This window comes from Schistocerca gregaria, chromosome X (genome assembly GCF_023897955.1).
Source record: "Schistocerca gregaria isolate iqSchGreg1 chromosome X, iqSchGreg1.2, whole genome shotgun sequence".
Classification (NCBI taxonomy): Eukaryota; Metazoa; Arthropoda; class Insecta; order Orthoptera; family Acrididae; genus Schistocerca; species Schistocerca gregaria.
The window spans coordinates 361,241,070-361,262,163 of NC_064931.1; positions in this window are offsets into that span (position 1 = coordinate 361,241,070).

A 21,094-nucleotide genomic window follows, 5' to 3' on the forward strand; every position below is an offset into this window, starting at 1 on the left:
AACCAAACCTTGATGGACCTACATCTTGTACAGGAAGAAACGGAGTCTGGAGTACTTGCAAAAGACACAAAGGGTATAAACGTTTTTCAGTAACCCAATGTAAGTTAAACTCGTAAAAGATTATGTACTATAATGACCCAAATGAAGGAGAGTGTAGTAATAGGATTCAGTTTAACATGGCCAGTTATAACCAATTAGCATGAGACCTTTTTCCACCTTGAATTTTTTTTCTTTTTTTTTTCGCTGTTACACGATTCATCACAGTCAGTAAGACCAATGGCAGTGGTGCAACAGATTACTCACCTAGAGCCACACTGCATATACGACATGCACACAATTGAATGCTCGTTTTACTGTTCAACTATTTTTAAACTTTTTCAAACAGATTTCGTGCAAACGTGCGAGTCACGGACATTTGGATAATGCAAGGAGTCTGTATATAGTTTACAAGATGTTTGTTACAAAATTTTGTAAGTCTACAGAAAACTTTCTCTAGTACGGCAGGTAACTTCTGTACGGATACAATGGGCCAACGTGAGTTGTTGGAGACTACAATTTTTTCAGTTCTGCTAGAAGCATATTGAAAATGAAACCTGCCCAACGGTGCAAACTTCTGTTCAATAAATAACGAAGTGTTAGCCAAACACAAATCATTTTTACGTCTATGGATGTTACAGTTCCTTCTAAATGAGCCAACATTTTCAATAACAAAGGTCATGACAGAGAATATCTACAACATTGGCTGAGTTAGAAGTCGCTGAATGGACTGAAATATAATACCGCGGGAGATAATACAGTGAAAGTAAGCAAAGTAAACAACCCTTTGCGATTCAGTGTCTGAGGCATTGGAGTTTGCTGTTATCTTGAAGACAGCAGATTCGATTTCCATTCAACTTGTGGAGTATGATACCATTCTCTCTTCAGTTCTAAGTTTTGAAATTGGCTGACTTCACCGACTGTTTGAACTCCCAGGTACAAAAAATTTGTCTTTTGCTGTAGTTTCTTGTGACAAAGTGTAAACATTTCAGCGTTCATCTGTGACGTGCTGATATTAAGGACTAGCCTGTTAGGTGTATCGTTTACATTCTATTCAATGTTTTTCACTGTAATAATAGTTTCATCTGCACAGAGAACTTTTTTAAAAAAATCATCTGACATTTTTAGTGACAGTTCAGTGACATAAATTGATGCAAACCCTGTGATATCCACTAATTTACGATCCAAACAACGTTCAGATCTCTTACCTATTTGTTGACACGGCATGACCAACTTCTGCTTTCTACTTAGGCTGCAACAGTGTTCCATTTTATGCTAAATTATTACATAGCCCACACACCAAATATTTGTTCTAAATCCAGAGAAATAATTACTCTCCGTAACCTATTGTTTAGTCCTTCGAGGTCTTCACACACAAAAGAACAAAAGGAGTTTTTTTGGCCATTCTTTTCCTGATGCCAAACTCCAAACCCGACAAAACTATATCTACTCCGATGTGTCACAGTTCTCTTATACATTTCTTTCTCAAAAATGTTCTAAATTATTAATAGCAAAGAAATTTGCCGTAATTGTCTACATTTCTCAATGTACCTTTCTTTATAAATGGGTTTCACTAACGAGTATTTCAAACTGCCATGCAATTAACCACAGCTGAAAGAAACATTTGTAAGATGAGTGAGTACAGAACTAATAAAGGGTGCATTGACATTCATAATCATTCTTAATAGTTCGTCATACGAACTGAAGTCTGTATCATTTAAAGATTTAATAACTGATTTATATTCATACTTGCTTGTTTCCTATAGCTGCACGCGATATAATTGTTGCGGAACGGCGCATTTTAAGAGTTCCGCTTATTTACTTACACTCATAAAATTTTAATTCGACTTCCCAGCTGTTGAGATGCAATGATTATTAAATATTTAGCACAGCTACTGTGGGTCATTAACGGTATTACTTAGACAAAAGGGCCGTGTAATGTGTTGAGCGCCGCCATTCTGCCCTTATACCTTTTCCAGAAATTACTATATAGTGTTAATTTTACTGTGGATGCTATATATTTTCTTGGCCCAACACGATTCTTACATGGCTGATAACATTCTTCAGTATATAATGCGCTCATTATTGGGAGAAAGCTGTCGGTAAAATTGATAAATGCTTATAGAAAATTACCTTATGTGTCTTTCAAGTTGTTTGTTTTGTAGATTTGTTGCCAAGTTTGCCCTCCGACAATAGCTTTAAATGTTTGCAGTGTAAGGGAAATCATATGCCGTTTATTATGAGCAAATGTCGCCACTACTAGTTTCGAACCAACAAGCTCATCTACACGTTTTATATTACGTTATGCTGCACTTGTGATGTTAGCTGATTTTTCATTGTGATGAAATTGCTGTGAACCCCTGATGCCTCGCAGCAAATGATAAATAAACGAAAAGATTACTACATTATTTTAGTTGGACATAAAAATGAATTACAATAACATAACCAACTTAAATTAAGAACTTGCTTAGCTTTGTGTTACTTACAAAAAAATAATTGTGCGCAGTTCTACTGCACTATTGACTGCTTTCGAAGAAGAGCATATTTCGCCCTTGAAGACATAAGCAGTGTGTAGCACCACACACCATACATAAATGTTTTGGCCACACATACGTTTCTATGGAAGTATGGAGCCTTACGTGTGCTAAATTCCTGCCAAATGCTGTCTGTCAGAAAATTTACAATACGTACATATATGTTACAACAGAAAACAAGTAAATGCAACTAACTGAGCATTCCATTTAAGAGATGTAAGCAAATAAGAAAACAAGTTAGTGATTAAAGTATTATGGAAATCGATATAGTTAAATTTTGCGACAGACAAAAAATACGAAAAAACTGTACTCGCAAATAATTTGGAGTTAAATATTATCCCAGCTTGTAATAATAATAATAATAATTATTATTATTGTGTAATGACAAATGGTGAAAGACTATTTTACATTTACAGCTATTATGACAGTGGGTCCTATATTGGCATTGTAACAGCTCGTTGACAGTCTACATTGATACAGCTTTTGTATTAACCTGTGAAGAACTGGTTTGATTTAGTAGGCTGTAGATATGTTTGAATTTTATTGTTGTTGACGCGAGAGTTGTGTACTTATTTTCATAGTAGAAAGCCAACATTCACTGATGTGTGCATGAGTTGCACACTTTCTGCCTCCCAAACCAACTTAAGATGGCTCATTTTAAGTTCATATTTGAGTAACTACTTGTATATAATTTTCGTTAGAACCATCTGAACAACACAAATATTTTAATGTTATTAGATCCATTGCTCGAAACAGTGGATACAGGCAATCCATCATAGATAAATTTTCAAAGAAGAAATTAAAACAATAACAGACATCTAAATTTCACACCACACACCGATGCAGTCATTGCCATAGGAAGTAGAAAATGATAGAAAATATGGTTCCATACATTTTTAGCCACCTTCTCCTATAAAATAAGCAACCTGTTTGAAATTAAGAATTTGATGATATGTTTCGAAGCAATAATTATAACTCGCTCTAGAAAATATCAAACATGTACAAACTCAGTTGCCAAGGATTCCCTCCTACTACATAGGTCAACCCGGAAGCAGTTTGGAGACTCAATTCAGAGAATACGTGGATGCCATATATCTGAACAATTCATTAGAATTTCACTGCATCACCTTCTTAGTGAACAGACTGAGTTAAACAACTCAAAATGTCTACAGAATTTTGTCTATCTGCTTCCTACTTTGAAACATAAGTAAATACCACTCCAAAAATATTACAGCCTGTTAATTATTTTAACCAAACCTTCATAATGTAATACAATAGTTTAAACAAATGTAGACCCTCACCAGTCTGGCACAAGATTGATATAGAGCCAACTGTCATAATAGCTAAGTTTATAACATGATGTTTCATCACTTGGCAATTATATATTACATAATAATTATCATTATGCAGATTGCTGGAAGGCTAGTATAGAATTTAGCCCTGCAACGTATCTTATGTTGTAATCTTTCAGGAAATTTAACATAACGTTAATTTTTATAATGTTGTTCTGTTGAATTGACTTCCTTTTCTTGTTTCTATTATCTGCATACAATGCTCATACAGTGTATATTGCACTTACTGTAACATTTAGATCCTACGAATTTATGTTCATTTTGTAACTTCTGTGGAAGACAATGTCTTTGGCACCGTTTTGTCTTAGTAACGTACGATATTGCAGTATAAAGTTACATATGGCCGATGTACTGTGGTAAACATCCATATGGCCGATGTACTTAGGTGTGTGTGTGTGTGTGTGTGTGTGTGTGTGTGTGTGTGTGTGTGTGTGTGTGTGGTACTGTACACTGCCGGTATCTTCGAAGTTTGTGTAGTTTTTATATCTTGCGTGGCTATCACCAAAGTGCGCACTTCTTTGAAAGCAGTCAACTGTGCGACAGAAAATGCAGGAATTTAGACGCAAGTAACACCAAATCAATCTTACCTTAGGATATTGTTTATGTTATTATAGCTCACTCACAGGTACAATTGCAAAAAAATTGTTCTTTTCTTCTTACGTCGTTTTTTTCTGTAAGGCAAGGTAAGATACCAGTCCAAGGAGTATTCACCCAACCCAAAATAAGCGAATATGATATCTAAAGCATAATGTAATTTTAAATTTGAAAATGCGTCTGAAGGCAAACCTGTGGGTGGGAAACCGTTAATCGCTCTAATTGCTCCTAATAAACAGGATTATTAGCCTGGGTAGTTGCTGTTCTTACTTGAGTAAAATAATTAAAATGCATCTTCTTACAGCTGGGGTCTAACCTGGCAGTTTTCGACAAAACAGCGTACACACCTTGAACAACAGTCCTGTAACTTACAGTAGTCAAGGTGTACATTCAAGGTTTTTGGCTAATTGCGTTCATTCATTTGTACTGGGTGACGAATGTTCAGCAGAAAAGAATTCGACATCGAGCTTGGTCTAAGAAATCATAATAGAGCCTCTACTGCTCTCGATATGCTACATAAACGATGTATCAAATAGTACGAGTATACGCAGCGCTCCCAGAGTATTCATTAAAGATGCTGCTGCCTATATTAAGTTACTATTATTGTACGATCTTAAGGAAATGTAGAATTACAAGATATTCACTGTGTGTAATTGGTGGCTGCTCTCTTTAAATGTTTATAAATGCTACATAATGTCTATTGAAAGTAGAAGGATCCTTACAGTATCTGATGCAAGGTAAGTAACAAACATGTGGAGCATGTCAAACCTTACTCCTGTATAGCGATTTCTGTCAGTATAGCAAAACGCTGAAAGGTGTTATCGTGGAGTAATATCACTACACGCAGTCTTCCTGGTCGTTGTTCAATCACTGCATCAGCAAGACGTTTCAGTTTTAAACAATAAATGTCAGCAGTGACGGTTACACCTTCGGGAAATAATTCATACCTCATCACACCGTCGCTGTTCCACCAGATTAATAACATAATCTTTTGCGGTTCGCACAGGTCTTAGTACGGGAAGTTGCTGCATTATTTGGTGTCAACAATTCCTTTCGCTTCATATGTTAGCATAAACACACCATTTCTCGTCACCGGTAACGATACAGGGTAGGAATGGTCGTTGTTGTTCACGAGTCAATTGATTATGACCAAGCAGAGATCCACATATGACCACTCCCCAATTTCTGTGATTCTGGCGTAGGGCAGGCAGTACCCAATTTTAACCTTACCCATTGCATGCAAATGTCGGACGATGGTAGAATGATCAAAGTTCATCACTTTTGTCAGTACTCGAGTACATTGACGGGGGTCATAGTGGATTAATGGGTTTAAATGATTTTCGTCAAACCACGAAGGTCTTCCCGGACGTGGTTAGTTTCTAAGGACAAAACGATCCTCCTTAAAACGAAAAAAACTGTTTTCTTTCCGTGCTCTATACACTGGCATTATACCTAAACACAGCTCAAATGTCTGTGGCTGCCTCGGTATTGTCATTCCGCTATTGAACTCAAACATAAGAATATGTCCGAACCGTTCCGACTTCTTCACTTGGCACTACATCTTGTAGCCTCCACAGCTCCATTCACTATCTCCAAATGGCAAAATGACAATATTTAAACTCAAATAGCAACACTGAACTACAAATGAAACATGCCAGTCCATGAATAAACCTATTCAATCGGAATACCAACATATAAAACAAAAGCCCTATGAGCTTACGCACCAGCCTAAGATATAACAAAAGCATATGAAAGTTTTTTAAAGGAAAACACAGATATCAGATTACTAGTGCATTACTTATATTCTTTCCTATCGAAACAGATTATGCTCTTATTAACTATAACGTTCATGCGGGCCAAAACATGATGGAACAAAATGGTTCAAATGGCTCTGAGGTCATCAGTCTCCTAGAACTTAAAACAACTTGAACCTAACTAACCTTAGGAGATCACACACATCCACGCCCGAGGCAGGATTCGAGCCTGCGACCGTAGCGGTCGCGCGGTTCCAAACTGAAGCGCCTAGAACCGCTCGGCCACACCGGCCGGCCATGATGGAACAGTCGAAACTAGTTGCCACAAAGCAAAGCATAATAACAGATTTTTGATGTAAAGTCTTTTATAAGGCAGTGACCACTACTTACAGAAGTAAAAGAATCTTCAATGGTTACGTATGGAAAACAGCTGGCGTTGTGATCACGAAATTTCGTTGAATAAGTTTAGAAAACCCAAGGTGATTGTGCGCTGATATCTGTATCTAGATTTACATGGATACCCTACAAATCACATTTAAGTCCCTGCCAGAGGGTTCATTGAACCACCTTCACAGTTCTTTATTATTCCAATCTCATACAGCGCGAGGAAAGAACGAACACATATATCTTTCCGTACGAGCTCTGATTTCTCTTATTTTATCATGGTGATCGTTTCTCCCTATGTAGGTGCGTGTCAACAAAATATTTTCGCATTCGGAGGAGAAAGATGGTGACTGGAATTTCGTGAGAAGATTCAGCAGCAACGAAAAACGCCTTTATTTTAATGATGTCCACCCCAAGTCCTGTGTCATTTCAGTGACTCTCTCTTCCCTATTTCGCGACAATACAAAACATGCTGTCCTTCTTTGAACTTTTACGATGTATTCCGCTTGTCCTGTCTGGTAAAGAGCCGACACCACGCAGCAGCATTCTAAAAGAGGACGGACAAGCGTAGTGTAGGCAGTCTCCTTAGTAGATCTGTTACTGCGATCGACCGAAATTGGAGAATGCCGACTTTCATCGGTGAATGTCAACACATACCAAATACGTCGGTGAAAGATCGAATACTTCATTACATTGTCGTACATTCGGACCCTCTCCGGTGTGTGTCGACAGTCACAGATATGTTCTGGTGGAGTCAAAAAACAAGTGACTGGCTCTGTCCCGCCAAATCCTTTGTTCTGCTCGAAGACAATCAGCTTTGTCAGTTTTATGCAAGCTTTGATGAAGAGGAACGTTTTATTTAATTTTTTCCGATACCCTAATTTGTACTAAATGGATACTGCAGTAAATCGGGATCTTTTTCAAAATGGATTCAAATGGCTCTGAGCACTATGGGACTCAACTTCTGAGGTCATTAGTCCCCTAGAACTTAGAACTAGTTAAACCTAACGAACCTAACGACATCACACGCATCCATGCCCGAGGCTGGATTCGAACCTGCGACCGTAGCAGTCTAGCGGTTCCAGACTGCAGCGCCTAGAACCACACGGCCACTTCGGCCGGCGGGATCTTTTTCATGAAAAGTTAAATGCATTAATTGCAGGTAAACGAGACGACATTTGTTTTTATTTTTCTCAACAAAAGTATTCTAAAATACTTTCTGAAGTGGTTTCTGCTGAAATTAAATGCAAGACACCTTTGGATTACAGTCGATTAAAACGTTTTGATGTGTTAAAAGTTAATGATGAAGAAAAGTTAATTGCACCATTAAAACCAGTGGAAACGAACATAGAGTATTATGTTACCAATGAAGAATTGTACAGCGTGCTATATGAAACTCACATCAGAATAGGCCACGGAGAAAGAACACGTATACTTAAAGAGTTGCAAGTTACATACAAAAATATTACATATGAAGTTCTAATGCTGTATTTAAATTTATGCAAATAGTGTCAAATGAAACACATTCCACCTAAGAAAGGTACTGTTTTGAAGCCAGTGGTTAGTTCTGAATTAAACTCAAGATGTCAAGTTGATCTGATGGATCTGCAGTCACACAGAGATGGCGAATATAAGTTCATAATGGTGTATCAAGATCATTTAACTAAGTTTGTCCAGCTACGACATTTGAAAACTAAGAGAGCTGAAGAAGTAGCGCATCACGTTCTTTCAGTATTTTTAACATTTGGTGCACCGGCAATATTGCACTCACATAATGGTAGAAAATTTAGTAATCAAGTCATATCCGAAGTACGCGCCATGTGGAAAGATGTTAAAATAGTTCATGGAAAGCCTCGTCACAGTCAAACACAAGGCTCAGTTGAAAGGGCCAATTAGGATATACAGAATATGCTAACTGCATGGATGAACGATAACGATACAAATAAATGGTCGGATGGTTTATCCTTTGTTCAATTTGCCAATAACACTACATACCACGAGGGAATACGCCAAAGTCCTTATGAAATCATGTTTGGTTTTAAAGCAAAAAGAGGCATAGCATCGTCTTTTTTGCCTGGCGAACAAATCGCAAATATTGAAACAGAAGAACAACTCGAAGAAATTGCCAATACTTCTGAAACCGAAGAACAGCTTGAAGAAACTGTTAATGCTTATAAAAACATTTGAGCGGTGGTCACACCGAACACCATATTCCAAAGGAAAATATTGTAGAGGACCTACAACCTACAAAGTCTTCACATCAAATTCTGTCTGAAAAACACGAGTTGATTTCTACAAAAAGAGCGGCCGCGAAAGAAAATCTTCTACTGCAAGCAACAAAGATGTTACGAACCTGACAAAAACAATTTCCTTCTACTCAGATTGGTGATAATGTACGAATACAAGTCCCTGATGTCGACCGCGGTCGTAAGAGATAGCCGAAGTGTGTTAGCGGTTGTTGTTGGAATAGAAAACTCGGACTTCTATAAACTGGCAAATAAAAATGGTACCCTCAAGCAATTTGTTCGTAATTTGTAATGAAAAGTTACTTTCCATAGATGAGATTTCTTTTCAAGAAATGTCGCTGAGTGACGCAGCTGAGCAGCTGCAGCTAATTGTAGAAGCGGGGGACAAGGCTATACACGCTGTCACTGCAAAAGGAAGTGTTCCACAAATAAATGCAGTTGTAAAAGCAAGGGAATCTTGTGCAATTCAAAGTGTCATGGCAGTTTAAGTTATTGCAATATATAAGATTTGAATCACATAAATAAGCAATTTCTACAACTATTATTTTCTTCTCTCATGTAGAATGTACGGTGTATTTGAAATTCTTGGTCATTCCTTTCAGAAAGAGAGGCGAAAAAGTTACGTCATCCTTGTGACGTTTTATAGCGACTTAATTACGGAGAAGAAAATATAAATCTCCAACATGTTCAACATTCACCATTAGGGCATGGTGAATGTCAACATTTACCGGTTTAAGTCTGAAATAAGGGTATTTAGCAAATATTTCGGACACACACTAAGCGACTATGTGAATGTGGACATTCACCGGTGAAAGTCGACATTCTCTAGATTTCTGAGTTTCATTGTAACAGATATGTTACATTTTCGAAGTCTCCTGCCAATAAAATGCAGTCTTTGGCTAGCCCTCCGCACAACGTTTCCTACGTGTTCCTTCCCATTTAAGTTGTTCGTAACTGTATTTCCTAGGTATTTAGCTGAATATACGGCGTTTAGATTTGACTTATTTATCGTGTAACTGAAGTTCAACGGATTCCTTTCAGCACTCATGTGGATGACCTCAAACTTTTCGTTGTTTAGGGTCAACTGCCAATTTTCATGCCACACAGATATCTTTTATAAATCGGTTTGCAATTTGTTTTGATCGTTTGATGACTTTATAGTCGATAAAAACAGCATCATCTGCAAGCAACCTAAGACAGCTGCTTAGATTGTCTCCCAACTCGTATATATAGATAAGGAACAGCAAAGGGACAATAACACTACCTTGGGCAAGGCCAGAAATCACTACTGCTGTCGCCAACGTATACTCGGATACGGATCATGAGAACAACGTAGGATACGTAGAGTAAGCCGCGTACAGAGGCATGTAAACACTCATTCTTCCCTCGCTCAGTACGCGAATAAAATAGGACAGAAAATCGGTAATACAACAGTAGCCTCCGCCACGCACATTAAGCACGCCTTGCTGACTACAAATGTAGATATGCACGGTGAACCAGAAGTCCACCGAAAACCTTCACGGGTGATAGTATAGCCAAAACCAAGAAAAAACTGCCAGGTATCATGGGCTCTAATTTCATGCGTCAAGAGCTATCAGCACTTGATCTTCTTCGATGCTGTGAAACACATCTATCCTACTGAACAACTGCTCATGTCTCTAAATGTATGCGTTTTAGAGCTAACGGTTAGTGGACAATTTTTCCTTCTTTGGGTCCATACTTTATCGACCTCCTCGACCAGTCCAAGGAGTGCTGCCTGCTTCTGTGTCAGACCGTGGTGCCGCTACTGTTGTGTCAAGTAGCTCTCAATCGGCATCACAAGGCTGAGAGCACCCTCCTCCCACCAAGGAAAAATCATTTGTAATATTGGGAACCGAACCCCGTTCCTCTGCATGGCAGTCGTCTACGCTGTCCACTCGAGTATGTGCGGTCCTTATTACTTTCACCCAAACGTCAAAAGCAAAAAGTTTTCAGTAGAAGAAGTGTGTTTCACAGTATCGAAGATGAACATATGCTCACAGCTGTCAAGCGATGCAATTTAGAGTCGATGTTTACTACACATTTTTTATTTTTTATTTTCTTGTTTCCTACATCTAAATCTCCATCTTCATACACACTCCGCAAGCCACCGTACGGTGCGTGATGGAGGTACCCTGTACCACTACAAGTCATTTCTTTTCCTGAGAGAGTGAGAAACGACGATCTGTATGCCTCCTTATGAGCCCTAATTTCTCAGTAGTGTTTATCTTATCTCCTTAGATTCGCATTTGAGTTCCCGAAGCATCTCTGTAACACTTACGTGCTGTTCGAGCCTACCGGTAACAAATCTGGCAGCCTAGCTTTGAATTGATTCGATGTTTTTCTTTAATCCGACCTCGTACGGATTCCAAATACACGAACACTACTAAATCATGGGTCGCACTAGCGTCCTATATGCGGTCTCCTTTACAGGTGAACGATAATTTCTCAAAATTATCCTAATAAACGGAAGTCGACCATACTCCTACCCTACAACAATCCTTACATGCTCGTACCATTTGATATCGCTTTACCACGTTACGCCCAGATATTAAAACGACGTAACTAGATCAAGCAGGAAATTACTAATGCTGTATCCGAACACTAGGCATTTGTTTTTCCTACTCATTCGCGTTAACTTGCATTTTTCTACATTTAGAACTAGCTGCCATTCAGTCCCACCAACTAGAAATGTTGGTACATACTAACTATGAAAGTTTGTTGCTGGAGCTCTAGTTCTCCTTGTGTATCTATGCTCGGTCGCTTAATATGGCGTCACACAAAACGCATTGCATAGACAGTACGAGGAATTTGACTATTTACTTACTTTATAAAATTAAAGAAAAAAAGCGACGAAGAACTCAGCAATACTCTTTCAGTGGCCTTACAGTTCCGTTTTCTGTCCATTGCCTGTATCGACAGCCTCAGCTGTATTTTTGTCTCGCAGACTTCCCTCGTATCTGTGCTGGTTCGAAGAAGTGAATCTGGACGCCGTTGTGGCTGATCGGCGACTGCTAGGGGAGCGTTTGCAGCTGCGGGAATTGCGGCGTTTGGCGGGCTCGGGGACGCAGCGCGGGCGGTTCTGCGATTGGGGTCGGCATTAGGCAGTCGGCGTGCGTGCGCGCGAGATCTCGACGCGACAAGCGCGCCGCGGCGCCTTTGTCGTGGCGCGCAGCTTTCTCATTGCTGCGGCTCGCCCGCTCGCCTCTACTTGTGACTCACATAACAACGCCACGGCGCACCGCGCCATATGCTTCGCCCGCCTGAATATCTGACGAGCGCGCGTCTCGGAATCGGACCACATGCGTGCCGGATGCACGTCTGAATGCTGCGTTGCAGCTGGCGCTTAGAGTGGGCTTTCCTTCGCTACCTCCAAAGAATGAAACTTCTGCGCTTGGAGATGACACCCATGACCGAAATACGTGTCCTCGTGAAAACATGCTTGTTTTCTCTTATACGTTTCTCTTATACGTACAGGATGGGCTTGAACACCCACCGAACAAGTTTCGAAGGTTTTTCATGGATATTTTCTGGTCATTTTGGTACATGGAGTTCTTGGTGTATAATGGCTCACTACAATTATGATTTATTCTATATGTTACCATCAGGTTTTCTAAACTGAAAATGAGAAAGATTCTGAAAATTGCTAATACGTTATACGAATAGGGGATAACACCTCACTATCGATATTTTTTACAGTATTTCACTTTTTAGCCTTGATAAATACGAAGGAATTTTTATTTCCACACACGTAAAATACATAACACACTTGACTGAAGAAACATGGCTACAAATATTTACAACCTGATTTGCGTTATGAAAGAAAGTTAACATCATCTTTCATGTATTAGCAAAAGAAGCAGATATACTGAAAGATAAGCACACATGTAAGAGGTTTCTTGATTGGTTGTGTTTTATGGTACTCCTCATCACTTTCGCCACCTATAGCGTCACAGTTATAGTATAACAAACTGGATTCATGAAAACCCGGGAAATGTGGGAGACGTGGCAACCCTAGTCGCCACACTTACCTTCATTCCTGCGAAAATCTTCCAGTTCGGTTTTTCTGACATATCTCGCATGATTACATGAATGCGTGGCCTCCGTTCTGTCCGAAAGAATAGACACTACGTCGTTATATAACTGGACAATTAATACGTAATCTTCTGTGCAGATGTACATTTACGCCCGACCTCCAGCGAGAATCTACAACTGGTGAGCGTAGAGGACAGGAGTTAGCAGCGAAGCGTACTGTGATTGTCCACGTATTTGCGATTGACAGTGTGTACAGGTGGCGCAATGTTAAACGCAACTGTCTAGGAAGCAGGGTTCCAGCCAGTCCAGCACACATTTTCACTCGTCGCCGCTAATTCCTCATAAAGTTCCGATGCAGCTGATATCATTAGTTCCTTCCCATTCCTTTCCTTTCTCCCTCTTCTACCTACAATTTACATAATATCTCGCACGGCTAGTATCATCCATTCTGACATAGAATGATCCACATTCTCGTTGGTGCCTATGTACGTACAATGACAAAGCTCAGCCTAACGTCGTTATACCCCACTTCCACTGCATTCAGTGACTAGATGCTAATGGTCCAACTCTTCATTAGTTCATCTATTCGCTCTGCTGTGTAGGACTGTTAACGTATAACAAGCACTACTGAAAAAAAAAAGAAAATGGAACAAAACCGGGCAGTAGTAATGACATCTTGGACGTGAAGCTTTAAGTGTCCTTTAATACTGTACAGCAACTACCACGAATGAATGCAACGAGTTTGTTTCCAAACTAGACGCACAGTTCATACTATCGAAATTAGAACTGTCGCGCCGATATTTTCAATGCAACACAGAAAAAAAATGGGGGCAAGAAATCAAAGGAAATTCATTTACTCTGTAATGAGCCATTTGAGACGACAAATCGCTTATACCAAGACCCTCACATTATGTCCCTAAACAACCTCCGAAATTTTGTCAACGAAGTTCGGATCCACACTGCGTATTATTATTGTTACGCTAGTCGCTGCAGGCAGAATAAACTCAGTAGTCCTCTCAAATCATCTTTTGTATCGTGTAGCTTAACATCGTTCGATCCCGAAGAGCCACATCAATAATTTAACCTACGGGGCAAAGTAAACTTGAATAACTGGAAACTGAGCGAGGGTGGAGAAGTTCCAGAATATCTACTAAGGAATAATATCGATGACCGATAAAAGGAAGGGAAAGAAATAAATGTAAATCGCAGCACGATGAAAATAAGGAGTTTTCTTTTTCTCTCATCCCACACTACCCTTTTGAAACACAGGTGATGGACCAATGCACCTACCTATTAAACCTGTGAAACCGTTTCAATGACTGAATGAGCCGTTATAACATATTCTTCTACTCATTGCAATCCTGGGGGAATTCGGTTCTAGTTACTTGATTCGTAAACAATCACGTCGAAACTTGTATAGGCATGACTCTATGAAATAAAAGACTCTCACGACGTTCTGGGTTATAGAAACCGTACACATTATCAGCCATGCCACTCACGGAGACATAACAAAAATCAGAAACTGTTCAAAATATATGTCAGGTAAATATTATTGCCTCCTCTTGACTGACGACATAGTTGTACGATTATTTCTCCTTTTCTAAATAGGTAAGAAACTATAAACTATGGGTAACTGAAAGTCAGCAGCTTTTTCTTTAGTAATTCATGTCAGTAGATACATTCCCTGATATTTTTGTTGATATATTTCATTGCTTTATTTTGTTGGCTGCTATTGACAAATGACGTGCCACATTGTCACTAATACAAGCTGTATTTTCACGATATGAAATTATACGTATACAGAATGTGAAACGCTGTTGATTTCTACTTATTTTTTTAAGGCTTAACAATATTGAAGCTTCAAATTGTTATGTACTTAAAAATAATTAAAAGTAACAAAAGTTATATGTTATTCAGTGTGCAACAACGTCTGAATGTCGTAGAGTTTGTCCAATGTTGTCTCATTGAGTTCAGGGTCATATATGTGTGTGAGTCTGCCACAGTGGAAAGTGACATATTCAGGAGTTTCTAGTTCTCCACCAGTGCACGTAGGTGTTTAGATGAAACCAAACCGATGGACTTACTCTGGATATGGATCACGGCCCGTGAGGAAATGGATAATGCTGCGCATGGGATCTGCATGTTTTGGTCTCATTCGTTCCTAGATGTTTGAGAAGAAAGTGTTGACGCAATGCCCCTTTCCTGTCGAATCCCATTCTCTCTTAACGGTATCGCTTCGCTAGCGGATTAGTTGGCGCCTTTCTCTGCTTTCCTCTCCTACATTTGTAAATATCTTGTCGCGTCTGCCTTTCTTCAGCCAGTATGCTGCTGCTCTTTGACGGATTAAGATGTCAATGAGGTACACTCCCATCCCACGTGTGGTGCCTCCAACGATGTTGTCCCGAAGGTACCCGCCATCATGAGCAGAACACTTCTTTGGCCAAAACTCGCAATGATTTTGAGTGTTGCAAACCACAGTCGATCAGCCTAGGGGATCAGTGCAAAGTATACTATAGATTGGGATAATGCGATATGGTATGCACGTATTGTCTTCATGAATATTTTATATTTTGTAGTACTTAGTCTTGCTAGTTTAAGCATTATTTTCATTGCTTCGTCGGTCGTAATTCTCGCATTTTCAGTGAACTTAAGTTTGCCGTCAATGTGTAAGCCTGCCCGGGTAGCCTCGCGTCTTAGCACGCCGATATCTGGATTCGGACAGGTCACCGAATCGAACCCGCGTGGCAGATTAATGAAGAGGTGCAGAGCACTCGCCACTCTTCATGTGGTTCTTAGGCGGTTTCCCACATCCAACTAAGCGAATACTGGGCTGGTACTCAAGTCTCATTTCAGCTGTATGATTTGCAAACATTTACAAAACGTCTGTACACTTTCATATGGATAGCATTAACCACAGTTTGGGGTACACGTATTTCTTCCCAGGGTTAATGGGGTGGCGACAGGAATGATATCTGGCCACCCATTAAACTGGCTGTGACAAACCCAATAACATCCGTGGAGACCCCACGTATATCTAGGACAAAGGCACAAGGAAAAGAAGAACTCAGGTCAGTAGCTGAGATACGAAAGCTATTTTCGTATTATAGAGTACTTCTCAAGACTTTCATGGTTGCTGTTGGTGTTATATACGATCCAGTCACATTAATGTGACTACTGTCTGTGTGCGACGTCAACGTGCAACAACCACTCAGACGTAGCAGGTGTCAGCAAGAGCAGTGGTGGATATATAAAGCGTATCGGAAGGGAGGGCGGGGGAAGGGGGATGGGGAGGCGCGGAAAACTGTGCAGTCGTTCTCGTAATACGGAAACGTAGCGATTTATCTAACCTCCAAAATGGCATGATCTTTGGCTGTCCAAGGAAGGGTGGACGCATTTCCAAAACGGCTGAGATCGTACACTGTTTGCATGCCACCGTTCTTAAGGTATATTATGAATGGCAAAATGGCCCTATCAAGAACCGGTTCCGAGGTAGCTTTGATCCACGGGCCAGATATGACAGGGGTGAATGACGACTTCGGAGACGTGTAGAGGCGAGTACACGTGCAAATGTTGAACAACTGACCACCCGGATGAATCAAGGGGCTACGAACAGTATCTCCTCAACGACAGTTCAGCGAACGTTGTTTCATATGTTCCTCCGTAGCAGTCGTCTGACTGCTGTTCGTCGGCGAGGAAGACTGGAATTTGCACACCAGTACCGCAACTGGACGTCCGTGCAGTCAGGTGGAATTCTGAGATGAATCGCGTTTTGTGCTCCATCGGACAGATGGCCGCTGGAGTGTACGGCGCGAAACATCGGAAAGCAAACAGTCTGCATCAGTTGAACAGTGGGGGATGTTTCTGTGGCATTTTCTGTTTGAACTCGTCATTCTGAAAGGCACAAAGGATCAACACAATTATTCGTCTATCCTTGGGGTTCAAGTCCACCCGTACATGCAGTTTATTTTTCCTCGGCACGACGGCATCTACCAACAGGACGCTGTAATGTGTCACAGAACTCGCAGTGTACGTGCGTATTTCGAAGAAAACCAATACGAGTTTACCATACTCCCAGGTCACCAAACCCACTCGAGAATCTGTTGTACCATCTCGATCGGGCTGTATGTGCCATGGACCCTCAACCGAGAAACTTAGCGTAGCTGGCCACGGCACTTGAGTCGGTATGTCTCCACATCCCTCCCAGTACCTTCTAGAGCCTCAGTGTCTCCCTTCTTGCACGTTTAGCGTGCAAAAGGTGGTTGGTTATTCAGGCTTTCGCCAGAAGATCACATTAATGTGTATAAGGTACATACCGGCAAAAGGCATTGCCACATAAATCTGTTGCTCATTGCTAAAATACACTGTTTCTTCGTTACGTAATGAAATGTGTTCAAATAAAGTTTTTGAGCTGATGAAACTCGTTAGGACTAAGAAAAAGGGAAGAAGAAACACGTGTAGACAAGGTCATCAGAGATGGACAAAAAAACACATACGAGAGTAGAACCTTTTGAAAATAATTCTGACCATGCCCCCTCCCCCTTCCGCCCACATTCCCCCTCCCTGCAGCGACTCGCGGAAAACCTAAAATCGGATGGCGTAGTAGATTTTGAACATTACTATCTTTTCCCTTAATCTACGCCATGTGATTTTTTACGTTATGTTGCGGTATGTTTTGCATCATGGTCGACATACAAATTCCACACTGTTTTATACAGACACAGGTCAAAAAACATCAGAGAAATAACAATTCTCAAAATGCAAAATATCTTAACTATTTCCCCTAGGAATATTTACACCTTTCGCCCATTTCTGATTCACAGGTTCGCTTTCTTAAACGAGATTATCTCACCTCATTAAAGTCTCTGTTAACTACCGAAAGGTTTCGAAAGAATTGACTGACCTTCTTGTAAGAGAAAATTAATGTATTGTCCTCTCTTAGTGTACCAGAAATCTTGTGAAAAACTTCAAAAGGTTGTATTGGGAGTCTTGAGAAAACAAAAAAAGAATAGGAAACCGTGTCCACAAACGTCATTCAACGACGCTGCAGAGCGCAGAAGCTAAAGGCGCCAGTGCCTACCAATAGTCCAACCCATCGGCAGCAATCGTGATTTTGTATGCTGAGGAACGGTAGGTGGAACGTCCAACAATGTTTTTCCTTATTCAATGATCGCTACTGACTGCCACTACCGCCATTGGAGAAGTTGAAGCTACGTATCTGCTGCGTAGTTAGGCCTTGTTTCCTATAAATGCGATGCTCTGTTGTGACATGGGGTTGCACCTACGGTTTAATTTTCTCCAGTACCCCGAAATACATCGAAGATTTTAGAGGGTTCAAGGAGAAAAATAAAGTGCAGATAGAAACCCATGTTCGAAACCGTCATCCACCGAGGCAACAGATTATTGCATTCACAGGAGACAAGGTCTTTCTACGCAGCAGCTAGCTCAGTCTGCTCCACTGGCTATCCTGGCAACGAATCGCAATCACTGAATAATAATAAATATTGCAAATATTACGCCCACGGTGCCTCAGCGTACAAAATCACGTTTGCTACCGAAGAGGTGTCGTAGTGGCAGATGCTGTCGCCTATACCTCCAACGCTCTGTAGCGTCCTTGGATGACTTTTCCAAACTCGGATTCCTATCCTCGACTTTTTCCTTCAGACACACTCCATAACCCCTCAAAGTTTGTCCAAACGTTTCTGGAACACCTTGTAAATGATTTTAATATGTAATTTTGTTCCTATCGTGATGGCTGATATGGAAACAGCCTCAATTTTTAATAAATATCAGCCATTCTTAAATACACTGCACAGAAGTATTAAAGGAACGGCTGTTCGAAGATCCGTCATTTCCCCCCATTCTGATGCGTAATTGAGACTTTTGGCTCAAAGATACGTATCTACAACCTTTCTCTCTGTAACGATGCAAAAGCGTGGCGGCCGTTCGACGGTACCCACGTCTTTGGCGACGCTTCAAATTGCAAATTGTCGACACTCGATAAAAAATGGCCATAGCTCAAAAGTTCATGTGAGCCGTTAGATGGGCTATTGATGTCACGTCGGCGACAGATTTCAACACAATTCTGCGCAATGCCACTGTGGACGTGTGACACTATGGGATGGTCACCACACGCCCCCTTAAGAATATACACTCCTGGAAATTGAAATAAGAACACCGTGAATTCATTGTCCAGGAAGGGAAAACTTTATTGACACATTCCTGGGGTCAGATACATCACATGATCACACTGACAGAACCACAGGCACGTAGACACAGGCAACAGAGCATGCACAATGTCGGCACTAGTACAGTGTATATCCACCTTTCGCAGCAATGCAGGCTGCTATTCTCCCATGGAGACGATCGTAGAGATGCTGGATGTAGTCCTGTGGAACGGCTTGCCATGCCATTTCCACCTGGCGCCTCAGTTGGACCAGCGTTCGTGCTGGACGTGCAGACCGCGTGAGACGACGCTTCATCAAGTCCCAAACATGCTCAATGGGGGGCAGATCCGGAGATCATGCTGGCCAGAGTAGTTGACTTACACCTTCTAGAGCACGTTGGGTGGCACGGGATACATGCGCACGGGCATTGTCCTGTTGGAAGAGCAAGTTCCCTTGCCGGTCTACGAATGGTAGAACGATGGGTTCGATGACGGTATGGATGTACCGTGCACTATTCACTGTCCCCTCGACGATCACCAGAGGTGTACGGCCAGTGTAGGAGATCGCTCCCCACACCATGATGCCGGGTGTTGGCCCTGTGTGTCTCGGTCGTATGCAGTCCTGATTGTGGCGTTCACCTGCACGGCGCCAAACACGCATACGACCATCATTGGCACCAAGGCAGAAGCGACTCTCATCGCTGAAGACGACACGTCTCCATTCGTCCCTCCATTCACGCCTGTCGCGACACCACTGGAGGCGGGCTGCACGATGTTGGGGCGTGAGCGGATGACGGCCTAACGGTGTGCGGGACCGTAGCCCAGCTTCATGGAGACGGTTGCGAATGGTCCTCGCCGATACCCCAGGAGCAACAGTGTCCCTAATTTACTGGGAAGTGGCGGTGCGGTCCCCTACGGCACTGCGTAGGATCCTACAGTCTTGGCGTGCATCCGTGCGTCGCTGCGGTCCGGTCCCAGGTCGACGGACACGTGCACCTTCCGCCGACCACTGGCGACAACATCGATGTACTGTGGAGACCTCACGCCCCACGTGTTGAGCAATTCGGCGGTACGTCCACCCGGCCTCCTGCATGCCCACTATACGCCCTCGCTCAAAGTCCGTCAACTGCACATACGGTTCACGTCCACGCTGTCGCGGCATGCTACCAGTGTTAAAGACTGCGATGGAGCTCCGTATGCCACGGCAAACTGGCTAACACTGACGGCGGCGGTGCACAAATGCTGCGCAGCTAGCGCCATTCGATGGCCAACACCGTGGTTCCTGGTGTGTCCGCTGTGCCGTGCGTGTGATCATTGCTTGTACAGCCCTCTCGCAGTGTCCGGAGCAAGTATGGTGGGTCTGACACACCGGTGTCAATGTGTTCTTTTTTCCATTTCCAGGAGTGTATCTTGACGCTAATGCGATGGAAGGCGAAACCGAGGCCCTCAGTGTTGAAATGGCGTGTTTTTCTTGTGGATGGCCGAGCAAAACCTTTCAGACACACCGAACCTAAAAATCGACATGAAAAAGCGTCAGGGGGTGGCGTAAGGGGCGTAAATGAAACCACCTCTCTCCTTGGAGCTTTCATTCACACACATGTCATTGTCGAAAAGGACAGTTTGTTTTGTAGTGCGAGGTGCAACAGAACGACGTTCTTGAATACCTTTGCACCACTGACATCACCATATGATTCACCCCTCTTCTAAGGATATCATGGGACTGCAACCCCATTTAAAGTGGTCTGATTTCTTTGGAGTGTATTGCGACTGCAGCTGTTACTCTACTTTACATGGTGGGACCGCTAGGAACCGTTCAATACCATTCTAGGACTTTTGAATGTGACCCGGAGCAGCAAAGTGTGTGTACCCCTTTTCCGACCTCCTGTTTCACATCCTTCTGTGATACGTGAACTTGGTAGGGTGTGACGCTGTGACATTCAGGAATAAAATGCAAAGGGCCTCACTAAGAAAATCCAAT